Consider the following 13207-nt stretch of genomic DNA (forward strand, 5'->3'; position numbering starts at 1 on the left):
GGTTTATTGGCGCATACAAAAGCAGTAGCCCCACCGGGGGGTGCAGTGGTTTCGGCGCTCGACTAATATGTTTCCAAGGATGCGGGATCGTATCCCGGCCCCGGCGGTCGCGGCGAAAGCCAAGGCGCCCGTGTGCTGTGCGATGTCACTGCGCGTTAAAAACCACAGGTAGTCGACATTTCCGGAGTCCTCCACACCGGCAGGTCTCATAGCCTGAGTTACGTTGGGACATTAAACCCCACAAACCAAGCCAACCACAAAAGCAGTAGCTTCACAGGTGTTTCCACATGGGTCATCGGTAAAAATTCCACCGACCTGAAGAACCAGCCATAAACACTTGATAATTGCATTTGCAGCGCCGGCTCCACGCTCCGCCAAACCTATGTCTCTGCCTGGGTGTGTACTCCGCTTATAAGGCAGCGGTCCACCCAGTGATAGTAGGCCGGTTCTGAAAATGAAACGTGATCAGCGGCATTGCGTATCAGTTGTTCAAAGTCGGCGACCATTGTGGTGATGGTTACCGGTCCTTTGGCGCACACAAAAGCGGTATCTTCACAGGTGTTTCCACAAGGATGCTGAGTGAAAATTCCACCCACTTGCATAAGCACCAAGAAACACGTGAAGGGCATCGCTTCCCCAGTGCCGCCTCCACGCCCCGCATAGCTTGTGTCTGTCCCTGGCTTTTGTAGTCCGCTTATGAGTCCGCAGTCAAACCAGTGTTCGTAATCAATTCAGCGTTATCGACGTCCAAGCATGTCATAGCAAAACTCGAAGCTGGGCTGGTTTGTTCACAGTCATTAAAAGAATATGCAGCGCTAAAGGACGACACAGAGAACAAGAAGCACAGGACGTCGGCGACCGTTGTGGTGGTGGTTCCCGGTCCTTTGGCGCACACAAAAGCGGTATGTTCACAGGCGTTTCCACAAGGATGCTGAGTGAAAATTCCACCCACTTGCAAAAGCATCAATACACACGTGAAGGGCATCGCTTCCGCAGTGCCGGCTCCACGCCCCGCATAGCCTGTGTCGGTCCCTGGTTTTTGTAGTCCGCTTATCAGTCCGCAGTCAAACCAGTGTTCGTAATCAATTCAGCGTGATCGATGGCCAAAGCATATCAGTTGTTCAGCGTCGCGACCATTGTGGTGATGGTTCCCGGTCCATTGGTGCACACTAAAGCGGTATCGTCACGGGTTCCTCCACAATGATGCTGAGTGAAAATACCGCTGACCTGCAAAAGGAGCAATAAACACGTGAAGGGTATCGCTTCCGCAGTGGCGGCTTCACGCCCCGCCGAGCCTGTGTCATTCCCCGGATTTTGTAGTCCACTGATGAGTCCGCATTCCAACCAGTGTTCGTAATCTATTCACCCTGATCGGCGGCCAAACATGTCATTTGTACAACGTCGGCGACTGTGGTGGCGATGGCTCGACAATACAACTTGTTGGGCGAGTTGGTTGTGCACGGTTCCTTGTCCACTGGCGCACACAAACAGCGGTATTTTCACAGGTGCTTCCCCAAGGATGCCGAGTAAAAATTCCACCGATCAGCAAAAGCACCAATAAACACGTGAAGGGCATCGCTTCCGCAGTGGCGGCTCTACGATCTGCCGAGCCTGTCTGCAGCTTTCGTAGTTCGTTGATAAAGCCGCAGTCCAACCAGTGTTCGTTACCCGGTGCTGAACATTCAACGAGGTCGGCGGCCATGCGCGTCGGCTGATCATCGTCGGCGACCAATGTGGTAATGTTTCCCGGTCCATTGGCGCACACAAAAGCAGTAGCTTCACTGTTGCTTCAGCAAGGATGCTCAGTCGAAACTCCTCCGTCCTACAAAGACCGCAATAATCACCTGAACGCATCGCTTCCGCTGTGCTGCCTCCACGCCCCGCCTAGCCTTTGTCTGTCCTTTTCTAACCTGTCTGTCCTGTGTCTGTTCACTTTTTCCCAAGATTATGTTTGACGCGTCATAACCGCCGTTGTTGCGTGGTCTCGTGATGTCACACTCCCCGGCGAGCAATCGGTTCCCGGCAGTGTCTCCAGGCAACTATTACATACCAGTGCCTCTCCCAACTCGGTGATGTGATGGCTACATGCGCTAGTAGGGCGGTAGATCTAGAGTCACTGGAGAACTTCGGGGTAGCGCAAAGGTGCCCGCGGGCGCCATTTCGCTTTCAGACCGCCGGGCTCAGCCGCGGTCTGAACCTCGAGTGACCGGGTTGGTAGGAACATGTTTCTAAGCTCAAAGAAACCGTATTATTCCGGCACGTTTATAAGAACAGTGCCAACAATGATTATGTGATCGGATCGGTAAGTTTATTACTATAGTAAACAATCAATGGGAAAGTTTAGCGTGTTCATTGTGCAGGTCGGCGGAAACTACAGGTCACCGGCACTCGCATATCCCCGCCCGTCTTGATGACCTCGTGTTCTACGTATAACACCGTGATGTTACAACATTGTTACATGTCTGCGAAGATCGCAGAAAGGTACGTCGACGGCGCAGCGCCAGATACGAATAACGGAGTGCGAAGCTTGATTACGTTTTGAAACGATGACTCGCTTTGTATAAGTGAACTGTAGAAGAACGGCTGATTGGTCGAGTTTGTGAACCATGATGGACAGTAAAATACGTGCGCAAAAAGACGAGACAAAGAGGAGAAGTGGACAACGACGGCGCAGAACTGACAACTGATTTAATCGAAGAACGGAAGAGCATATATATATATATATATATATATATATATATATATATATATATATATATATATATATATATATATATATATATATATATATATATACACACACTTGTTGTACCCACATGCGCATAGTCAAAATTTATAAAAATATATCAGCACATGTAAAACTCCCCCCATCACACGCACGTGGTGAAATCTGCCGACGCACTATCGATTGTGCAGCATGGTCATCTCTTTTTCTGTCAATGCGACGGACGTTTTACTAACACAAACATTTAGCTTTCGGTTAATAAGGACAGCCTCGGCGTTTCTCGAGTAGTCTAGTCTTTATGAAGAAACAATATATTGGTATAATCAAGGAAAGGTACACACTCACACGCGTTACAATGTTTTGCTAAGTTTGTTTCATTCTTTTTTAAGGACTGCGCATGCTCCATCAGCCTAATGTTGCAACGGCCTGTCTACCCAATATACGTACGGCCACAAGACAATGGCATTTGATATACTACACCCATCCTACAACTAATGAAACTTTTGGCGTGATTAACCTGTCATCTGTTCTTACTTCTTGTGCCCCCCAGCTTTCGTTGAACTACTGCACCTACCTTGCCAATCTTATTAGGGGCTGGAAACAACACCTGTACGCATTATTTTGCGCCTAATTTTTTAAACCGATGTGACAATGCATGTATATGTGTGCATATATACACACACTTGTTGTACCCACATGCGCATAGTAAAAATTTATAAAAATATAACAGCACATATGTATCAGCACAATCATTTGTCAGCACTTTCCGTTATTGACCCGTTTCTTGTGCCCAACTCAGAGACCATTGTAAAGCATCTTTTTGACGGGAATATGGCTTCTTGCTCTGGCTTTAGCATAGACGTGGTTGGCTTGTTTTATTCTCTTTCCCAAAATCAACTTCTACAATGTGTGAAGAATTGCATCACACAGGATAATGATGAGTGTTATTTGTTTCAGAATGAGTGCGGTATAAGTGTTGGATCCTTCCTGGAACTTTTGTCATTTGATCTTCAGAACACCTATGTAATGTGGGACGATAAAGTATTCATGCAGACGTCTGGTGTGTGTATAGGCGCTAAAGTAGCCCCCTTTTTAGCAATATTTATCTTAATTTATGTCGACAGAAAAATAGAGAGCGACCTAACCGGAAAGATCATTCGTATATTCCGATACGTAGATGATTTCCTTGTTTTAGTTAGATCCTCAGATCCTTGACATTTTTGCTGGGATTGGTACAGGACTGAAGTTCACCTTTGAGGTTCCTCAGAAAAATGTATTGCAATTTTCATATTTAAAGCTGACTTTTAATATGAATCATGTGTGTTGGCAATACTCTCCTGGAAGTTTAAAGCCTCTTTTAAACTATAAGTCATGTCACTCCAAACTTGTTAAATCTGGAATAGTAACAGCTTGTTTTAGGTTGGCTGTCAATAAGTCTTCTGCTCATCAAATGTTTAATAGCCTTGAAATCCAAGCTAATAGATGTAGGGAGTCTGGTTATCCAGACTCAGTGCTTGTAGCTAGTGCTGATACGGTTCTGCGTTCTCTGAAGTGTTCCGGACAGCTACAAAGAAAAAATGAAAGAAATAAAATTGTAGTTGTGCCTCATATACATGCATTGTCACATCGGTTTAAAAAATTAGGCGCAAAATATGGCGTACAGGTGCTGTTTTCAGTCCCTAATAAGATTGGCAAGGTAGGTGCAGTAGTTCAACGAAAGCTGGGGGGCACAAGAAGTAAGAACAGATGCCAGGTTAATCACGCCAAGAGTTTCATTAGTTGTAGGATGGGTGTAGTATATCAAATACCATTGTCCTGTGGCCGTACGTATATTGGGCAGACAGGCCGTTGCATCAACATTAGGCTGATGGAGCATGCGCAGTCCTTAAAAAAGAATGAAACAAACTTAGCAAAACATTGTAACGCGTGTGAGTGTGTACCTTTCTTTGTTGATACTAATATTTTGTTTCTTCATAAAGACCAGACTACTCGAGAAATCGCCGAGGCTTTCCATATTAACCGAAAGCAAAATGTTTGTGTTCGTAAAACGTCCGTCGCATTGACAGAAAAAGAGATGACCATGCTGCACAATCGATAGTGCGTCGGCAGTTTTCACCCCGTGTGTATGATGGGGGGAGTTTTACATGTGCTGATATATATTTTGGGTACAACAAGTGTGGGTATATGCTCTTGCGTTCTTCGATTAAATCAATTGTCAGTTCTGCGCCGTCGTTGTCCACTTCTCCTCTCGTCTTTTTGCGCACGTATTTTACTGTTCATCATGTATAAGTGACACAGATGAAGCAGCAAATCCGCTAGGACAGCGTACACAAGCTAGCATACAATGTAGTAATATTGTTCAAATATCCTTTAATTTAAATTGCTGTGGCTGGGCTTAGAACGCCGAGTGAACTGCTTTATCGAAGCGTATTTGTTTAAGAGAGTTTGCAGTGCCGTCGTTAAGTGCGGCAGAAGTAAGGGTAACACACACATACAATAAAAAAAACACCTGCACACGGACATAAACGCAAAGGAAAATGTCGACGGAAATCGCGTGAATGCAGACACACTTTTAAGTAGCCATGCATATCCAACTTACTTTATGGGACGCAAAATGCCACGAAGACACATTCAAATGGTGTCTGAATATTTTGACTCTCGGCATATTACTGTATGAGAACATGGCAAGAACGTCTTGTGCCAGCAGTCGGGTTTACAGGAACTATTCATGAAACTGGCGCCTGTGACATCTTTGCTTTCCTTGTTCATTGCGAAGAACAAACACGGTGACTGAGGCTATCCGCAGATATGAATTACCCAGTATTAGCCCCATGTACTGCAATATCAACCATTTCTGCAAGGACCCATATCACGGCAGGCTGTTTGAGAAAAAAATAGGAAAAGCGAACTTGTAAACAAATACTAAACGCGAGAGGGTCAGTTACTGCCTGATGGGCGCAGCATGTCTGTCTTCGTGTAGATAGGTAGCCTTTTCTTGGTGTCTCGAGGTGTTCATTCTGTAAGTGGGATTTAAGCTGATGACACGTGCTTTTGGTTGGCTGATCCGCGATAGGCCACCAGCTTCTGAAACCATTTCTGATCCTTAGACATTTGTTCTAGACATATAAGTTTGACCTGCCAATAATTGTCGTAAGATTATTCGTATCATTTAAATATATACTAAATGCAAAACAGAGAGAGAGAGAGACACTCGGAATCTTCAAATGGGCGTGTTGTCTATCTCAATTTCCTATGATTCAAAATAATATTTTTGCTCTGACTGCCACATTTCTTAAATTTCATTTTTTGTTTCCATTCACTCCCTACCTAACTTCTGTCTTAATTGTTTGTGACCTAGCTTCTCCCATCCTGCGTATGCGCATTCACTTCATTCGTCAGGTAGAACATTCACAGCATGTTCACTCGCACAACGCTATTCCTCCATCACCGCTCGTTAAAGAACTGCAAGGCTTTTACAGCGCCACTGTCTGTTTATTGCAGCAGCAAGCTTGTATTTACCAGCAGTTGTTTGAATTCTCGTTGTGTCGATGATTTAGCTGCTTTTGGAACTGTTATTTATGCCTTGTGCTGTATGTGCAGTATTTTTTTACGGACCCCCAGTAAAATTTAGACGAAAACGATGCGGGATTCGACTTCTTTCCTTTTCTTGCACATCAGCAATGAGAGGGGCGAGAGCCGCACCTTGAATAGTATGGGTGACAAAACATGGCCCCAAGACACTGGATGTGTGGGAAGGACAATGTGCCAGAATGACAGGGTTGCAAGAGTAGGGGGGAGAGCTTAGAGGAGCTCAACTTCACGTGGTGTATGGTTTGTGAACTAGCAGCGATGAGCCGGAATCCTGGCGGTCCTGACTATATCAATATGCAATGCACAAATGACACGAAAAGAAACCATTTTCTTTTTTTCAAAAGTGCTGTGCTCCCAGGAGATAGCCGAGGAAATTGCTATGTGTAGTCTCCTGCAGGCTGGCTGCAAAAGGTAAAAACAAGCTGCAAAATCTAACTGTTTAGAAGTTTACCACATTATAGCACTTTTCAATATAATTGAAATGAATAAAATAGGCACTGTAAAGGGCCTCTCACTCTAGCACGACACGACGCAGACCCGACACCGACGGTCGGCCAACTCGTCGGCCGAATGTGTCAGCGGCCGACCAAGCTGTCACACTAGGACGACACCAACACGACCGAAAACCAAATGTATGTGACAGGCATTGAGGCCGGGGAGAAAACCAGTCTGCCGACTGTCGGTGACCGAGTCTTTCCGAGATCGGCCGCCGAGCAAAAACTTTGTCGAAACGCAAAGCCGACTCTGTACACCACGTCGACGGCGAATACCTTTCAGCACTAATATACGTAAAAAAGTTGAATCAACGCCTAATCCCTGACCAAAACGCTAGCGTGAGCCGCCAAAGTATACTCGGGGCCGCCGAATGCGCGTGGAATATCAACGGCAGCGTTTTCTTTCGGGGCGAGTGAATTCGGGGAGCATATATAGACCCTTTGCAGCGCGAGCGCATGGGCGCTGCCATATTTGATCATGTGACCGTTTCGTCTTCGCCGGCCTTCTGGTTTGACGGCTTCCGGCGCACTGGTACTCAGCTGCACGATGCATCGTACCGGCTATCGCTAAGGACAACGAGCTTGTAGACATCCAAAAAACTTTATGTGAATGCCTGTAGTATGTGTAGGTGCTAAAAAATGATTAATTTAACCACGTATTTCATTTATTGCGTCCTCCTAACTGTCCGTATTGGCTAGAACGTTTCGACAAACGCATCAGCCGTCGACTCGCTTTTTTTTTTGTTTTTTTATCAATTCTCTCTCTCTCTTTGTGGAAAACGGGATTTTTTGTAAAACTGAATAGATTACAAACTGATTGACCCCTCAAACTTTTTATTTTCTTACGCACAGGGCGAACGTATGTTCAGACCGTGCTGGCTGAGACGCATTATGAATGTTCCTTTGTGCACTGCTCAATATCGTGTAATCCCCGACAATTGATCATTTCATCCTTGCTTCAAAAGACGCTGCTTGAAGACCGCATCACCTGCGCGAAGGTGACTGAAACTGCACCGGAATTTAGAACCCACAGTAGGCAGCCCATACAAGCGGGGATATAAAAAAATCTTATCATGGTAAATTTTATCATTGGCCTGTGCATTAGTTTTATAAAAGCAGCAGTGCTTGTCTAATTAAAGTTTGGTTTTGTTTGTGAGGTTTAACGCCCCAAAGCGACTCAGGCTGTATGTGGAGGACCGCGGAAATTCCCACACTCTTGCGGTTCTTTAATGTGCACTGATATCGCTAAGCACACGGACTCCTGGGTTTTCGGCTGCATCGAAAAGCAGCCACCGAGGCCGATATTCGATCCCGCATATCCTTGGAAACAGAACCAAATTAAAGTAAGCAGATTCACTGACATGCCCACACTGACTTTCCTTCTCTGCACAATCAATTCGTATAACTGCAGAGACATTAATAGCAACGTCCAGGTAACTCGTAACGTCCTGCGAAAATAACGCGGCAGCAGTGCAAAGACGCAATATACAATTCCTCAGAAAACGTCCGGGTCGTTGTCGCATTCCCATGGCTACTGCCGGTGCTAAAACGAGCTGGTGCGTGATGCATAGCCTTTCTCTACAATTCAGAGGCGCTTTCTTGTCCCAGAAAGGGACATGAACTCGTGATACATCTCCGAGAAAAACAGTGGCTTAGGCCATGATGTGCACCTTATGTAGAAAGCATCGTCTGTTCTTCCGCCAGTAAACAACAGGGTCATTAGCTCTACTTCCTCGCAGAATAAATCGACTATACAGATGACACCTGCATCAAAGCAGCGCTGTTTAAATGTCAGCCGGCATTCTTACGCAAGATGCACAACAGCAGTCCGCACTGCGCGCCGGTGCGTTCCGAAGGCCAACAATGACGGCCGTCCTAGTGGCGCCACTTGTTGCAAACGAGTTGAACTACTCGCTGTAAACGGTCTATATTTGCGGCGCGCATTAGGACCGTGAGCAATCTTTTCGCGTTTTCGAACAGCACAGAATAGTGCAATATGAACATAGTGCGTGACAAAGAAATTATGAAAAGAAGCGATTATTTTCCTGAAGCCAGCCTACAGCGGCCGACCCTCCTGCGCATTTCGATGGTTGTGTTTACGTCATAACGTCTAGTCGCTGCATCGCTACTTTACAAGCCTATTTCAACGCTACGTTACGCATCACTCAATAAATTTTTTGTTCCATAATTCAGTGTGTTTCAACAATTGTGTGCGCAAAAAGCGCACAACTTGCGTTTAAACTTCACATTAGAACCAACAGCAGTCGTGGTCCCGCGGCCGGCCCTGTGAAATCCGCCTTACGAAATCCGCCAAAAGTTTTATCTGTTACAGCTGCGCAACACGGCATGATTCAAACTATCTGCAGTTTACTCCCAGAAAGCTGGACAGTCAGTTAAGCTGTAAACGCTCCTACTGTCTTCGCGATTTTCACAGCATATTAGATAAAACCATATTTCAACCTCTGAAAGCAGCGATTTGGCTTTGGTTAGCGCAGCTGAGTATCAAACAGAAGGTTCGATCCCAAAGTTTTTTTCAGCTTTTAATATACACTGTGTCTTATTCGCCGTAGACAGCTTTTATTTTTCGAACACTGACGTTCTGATCCGGCCACCAGAGCCGTAAAATACTGGGCACTATTCAGTCTCGGCCCATAATCACGACTGTTGAGGCGCATGTTTTGGTATGGTCGAATACATGAAATAGAATTAAAATTAAGCGTTCCTTAATTTAGTACTTCCGAGAATAAACCAAGAAAAATAAGATAGGGAGTAGCTACAGAAAGGGGAATTTCGCATGATAGAAAAAAATAAAAGGATTAAGAAAAGGAACGTATAATGACACGAGAAGAGAGTGAGAATGAGAGGGCCTAGTCGGTGGAGAGATTTCCCACGTTGTCTGGTTGTGTGACATAGGAGTTGGGTGACCGTCGGCCGACAGCCGTCTTGCAAGCGACGCGGCGCCGACACCGACTGTCGGCCGACCGTTTCCGTCGGCGCAGTGTGACATAGACGCAGACATCAGGCAGACGCGCTGTTGGCAGACCAAATCGGCGTCATGTCGTGCTAGTGGGACACTAGCACGACATGAGGCCGATAAGCTCATGATAAGCTCCACAAAACCCCGGCCCTCAGTCACCAGCGGCTGTGGAACAACTGGCCACGGCGGCGGTCAGACCTGTGGCGCAGCAGGGGGGGCTAAGAATTCCTGGCTCCGCTGGACAGGCCGCCATTGGAAACTGACCCTGGCAACCCTAGCTAGTGAAGCTAGTTTAGCGGTGCTGTTAGAAGAACTAGAGGGCATGAAATGGGGTGTCATAGGGCTTAGTGAGGTTAGGAGGCCGAATGAGGCATATACTGTACTGAAGGATGGGCATGTACTGTGTTATCGAGGTTTACCAGAGAGGCGACAACTAGGAGTAGGTTTTCCTTGTCAATAAGCATTTACTAATTATAATTGCACATTTATTCCTTCTTGCTCTCTCCGCTGGACAGTTACAATGACTTGCCTTGTTAAGGATCAAAACACATGTCCGAAAACCACGCCAACAGTAACTAAGCAAAGATACAACATCAATACTGTTGTGTCGTCGGCCAAACTTTGACTTGCAGAGTGATTTTTTAGAGCGAAACGCCATCGCCGAACGACAAGCCGTCAGCATAGCATGCAGAGCAAATTATCTGCGCGACTATTACTGTGGTTTGAATGTCAAGACCCGCAAGCAATATCAATTAGAATGTATACCCACAGCCATTTAATATTCACGCACTTTCAGAAACAAAGCATTTAAGCTAAATTTTATGCTGCATTTTGAGCTCATAAATGGTTTAGTGAAGTTAATGCGCTTGTAATTATGATCTAGTTACCGCTATCCTACAACAGCTTCAACGCACTGCATAGCGTTACAAGCAGTCCAGTGTGGACGGACATAGAAAGCCCTGTTGCCCATTTGCGTGGCGTTGCCACTCTGAGAAACGACAGAAAACAATTCTTGTCTGCTAATGCAGAGTTGGGACGCAGTGCTGGAAATCGTGATTTCATTGCTTGTATTACATCAAGGTCCTGCAAGAGCAATGTTACAATGAGATGCGCGTACAGCAAAGAACCATTAAAAGTGTTATGCCAATGCAAGATTTTGCTTAACTACAAAGTGGCAGTGGTTTAATTATGCTTGAACCGGAGTGGATGAGCGATAGCTCCGTTTAGCGTTTGTTTTCGGATTCTACTCGCTAAGACCTTTTAAACGATATGAGTTCCTCGCAGTATTATTTTTTAATCTTTAGTTACAATTACTCAGTTCAGTTCAGTCGTTCAGTCGTGTCCGACTCTTCTTGACCCTATGGACTATGTCACGCCACGCTTTCCGGTCTCTCACTATCTTCCTAACATCACATAACTTCATCTGCAGTGTCTCGAGGATGCCATCTAACCATCGCGTTCGCTGCCTACCCCTTCTCCGGCGACCCTCAACCTTTCCCAACATCAAATCTTTCTCCAGCGACTCCTCTCTTCTCATCAGATGACCAAAGTAGCTGAGCTTTAACTTTAGAATTTGACCCTCCTATGAGCAGTTAGGGTTTATGGTCGACAATATCGACTGATTTGTTCTTCTGGCAGTCCAAGGAACCCTCAAGAGTCTTCGCCAGCACCACAATTTAAACGCGTCAATTCTTCGGCGGTCAGCCTTTTCCACAGTCCAACTCTCGCATCCATACATCACAACTGGAAAGACCATAGCACGAGTTATACGGATCTTGGTTGGCAGACTAATGTCTCTGCTCTTTACTAGGCGGCTAACCATTGCTCTCTTTCCCAGAAGCAGGCGTCTCCTAATTTCAAGGCTGCAGTCTCCTTCTGAGGTAATCTTGGAGCCCAAGAAGTGAAAATCTGTCACAGCTTCCACTTCTTGTCCATTGATGCTCCAGGACTAGATAGGGCAAGACGCCATGATTTTTGTCTTTTTAATGTTTAGTTTAAGCCCAAACTTCTCACTCTCTTCTTGTACGCGCATCAGAAGTCTCTTGAGTTCCACTTCACTTTCCGCCATTAAAGTGGTATCATCCGCATATCTAAGGTTGTTGATACGTTTTCCAGAAACCTTCACTCCAGATGAAGACTCGCCCAGACCGGCCTTCCTCGTGATGCACTCTGCATATAGGTTAAATAGGCCGGGCGACAGTATGCAGCCTTGCCTCACTCCTTTCTCGATCGGAAACCAATCAGTAAGACCATGCCCAGTTCTGACTGTGGCCTCTTGCCCTTCATACAGGTTCCTGAGGAGACAGATGAGGTGAATTGGAACTCCCATCTCTTGGAGAGCTTGCCACAATCTGCTGTGATCTACGCAGTCAAACGCTTTCGCATAATAAATAAAGTAGACATAGATGGGTTTCTGGAACTCTCTTGCTTTTTCCATGATCCAGCGAAGGTTGGCAATTTGGTCTCTAGTTCCTCTGCCCTTGCGAAACCCAGCTTGCACGTCCGGAAGCTCCCGATCCACATACTGCTGCCGCCTACCTTGGAGGATTTTCAACATCACCTTGCTAGCATGCGAAATAAGCGCGATCGTGCGGTAGTTGGAACAATCTTTGGCACTGCCTTTCTTTGGAATGGGGATGTAAACTGACCTCCTCCAATCCTGTGGCCACTGCAGGGTTGTCCAAATCTTCTGACATAATGTATGCATAATGTTAACAGCGTCGTGGTTGAGGTTTTGAAGCAACTCAGCTGGAATGCCATCAATTCCGCTAGCTTTGTTCTTAGCAAGGCTGGCTAAGGCCCATTCAACTTCACTTTTCAGGATGCCCGGCTCGAGATCAGTAATCACAACCGTCTTATGTTGGGTTTGCACATTCGGGTCCTTCTTGTGCAGTTCTTCTGTGTATTCCTGCCACCTCTTCTTTATCTCTGAGGCTTCAGTGAGGTCCTTGCCTCGTTTGTGCTTTATCACGCCCAGCTTAACACAGAAGCTTTCTTTGATATCTTTGGTTGTCTTATACAGAGCTCTTGTGTTCCTTAATTGGCTGTTGTCCTCAACTGCTTGGCACTGTATGTTCAGTAAGGCATTCTTATCTCTCCTTACTATTTTCTGAAAATCCGCATTGAGAACCTTGTATCTTTCTCTTTCCCCCATAACTTTTGCCATCCTCCTTTCTACTCCTTTCCACTTAACAATTAACTAGCGGCACTTAATTATGACCTGAAATTGGTGCAGTTCAATCGTAATCGATATACGCTATCCATAGATATATGACGTGAAATTGCAGCATGAAGTTCAATATCGAATCACAAGAAATGTTTTATTGGCAACAAATTAAGACTTGCCGTTTGCCCGCTGCAGTGATACTCAACAGAAGCTATCCACCATGTCTGACTTGTTGTGACATAAAGTTAAGTATT

Source organism: Amblyomma maculatum, chromosome 1 (assembly GCF_055883805.1).
Source record: "Amblyomma maculatum isolate TAMU_Amacu chromosome 1, ASM5588380v1, whole genome shotgun sequence".
Taxonomy (NCBI): Eukaryota; Metazoa; Arthropoda; class Arachnida; order Ixodida; family Ixodidae; genus Amblyomma; species Amblyomma maculatum.